The sequence below is a fragment of the Octopus bimaculoides genome, chromosome 2 (assembly GCF_001194135.2).
Source record: "Octopus bimaculoides isolate UCB-OBI-ISO-001 chromosome 2, ASM119413v2, whole genome shotgun sequence".
NCBI classification, from domain to species: domain Eukaryota; kingdom Metazoa; phylum Mollusca; class Cephalopoda; order Octopoda; family Octopodidae; genus Octopus; species Octopus bimaculoides.
In genome coordinates, this window is record NC_068982.1 from 99,607,015 (window position 1) to 99,608,623 (window position 1,609).

At 32.3% G+C, this 1,609-nt stretch overlaps 1 protein-coding gene across 1 annotated transcript in view; it reads right to left on the bottom strand.

The window, feature by feature from the left end:
- Positions 1-1,223, bottom strand: part of LOC128251591 (uncharacterized) — a 5,436-nt gene extending 4,213 nt beyond the window's left edge. The window contains exon 1 of the mRNA XM_052978519.1: positions 965-1,223. The gene's annotated coding sequence lies outside the window, so the exon portion shown is untranslated. The remainder of the gene's footprint in view (positions 1-964) is intronic.
- Between the last annotated feature and the right edge of the window lie 386 nt (positions 1,224-1,609).

Consider the following 1,609-nt stretch of genomic DNA (forward strand, 5'->3'; position numbering starts at 1 on the left):
CAAATATTCCAATAAGAAAATGACATTAAATTCTGCTAACGAATAAAATTTTAATCACAAAATCGAATTTCAACTAACTATACTTCATACGCATTTATGTTAAAATGGACCAGTGTAGCAACAATAATTATGTAGTCGGCAAAACTGTGAAACACGATTCATATTACAAAACTATTTTTCTCTATATCTACTCTGATAGTGTTGAAGATTCAAATATATAGGCATAAGATGGGCCTTTACACCAGTCATATGAATACGAATATTTGTCGAAATCAATACAAATTCTAGAAGTTCAGCTCTATCCGCGATACTGACGCTTCGGAAATAAAAATTTTATAACAAAGCCGTTTTAGTAGAGCAGAGAGAAAAAATAAATTGTCGTTGAACCATGTTACTATTAATTTATGAACATACGGTGGTGCACCAGCATGACCGCAGCCACTTGGCTGAAACACATAAATAAATATATTTAAAAAAATAATAAAAATTTTTAAAAAGCATAACGGGTTTTTAAGAACAAGATCTATCAACATACACAGCCCAATGATATAATTATTACAAGAACTTTCCAATTATTTTCCTTAACAAAATACAATATTAAGGCGTCGAGCTGGCAGAAACGTTGGTACGCCGGGCGAAATGCTTAGTGGTATTTCGTCAGTTTTTACGTTCCGATTTCAAATTCCGCCGAGGTCGACTTTGCTTTTTATTCTTTCGGGGTCGGTTAATTAAGTACCAGTTGCGTACTGGAGTCGATCTAATCGCCTGGACCCCTCCCCAAAAATTTCGAGCCTTGGGCTTAGAGTAGAAAATAATAAAATACTATATTGACTACATTACATATAGGACGACCTACAATTACAAAATGGCAAATACTATTATACGTGAATATTTCTATTTTAAATTGTATCCGACAAAAAGTAATGTACAAAAGATTTAAAGAATATATATTTATACCGATTACCTTCACTTGCAGTTATTCGTGATCCACCAGTGGCAGTAAAAACTTTTTAATAAACTTCTACAAATAAGAAAGTGAGTTAATTTAAATATTGCACACGTTAAATAGTTTCTGTTGGATTTAAATATGCAACACTATATTTCTTTTAAAAAAATATGGTTGAAGGTTCGTTTTTTAGTTATTCATTTATTTGTTATTTTATTGTGATATTATAAATGTAATACATAACTTTGTGTGTGTATCAGGCATGTGCCGTCAGTAATTACTCAGAGCAGGCAGTTTGCGACCTTTATGTAGTAAAACACAAACGCGCGACTGAGATGAAGGCAAATATATTTCTGCCTTTATAGTACGTAAAGAAAAAGTGTTGTAGAAATGTACGCAGCACGTGTACTATACCAGTACTATGCGTAGCTTAAATACTGAAATTAAAAAGAAGGGGCAAACTATCCCTACCAAATCGACAAAAAAATAAAATATTTTGCATTTTATGCATAGCAATCAGAGTAACCTTCATAATTTTATTGAATTAGGTGCATATTTTGCCATGAGAGGAAAATGTTGCTATCGATTTATTCAAGGTAGGCACTGCCCATCTTGCCTATCTAGGTGGCACTTCCCTGATATATATATATATATATATATATA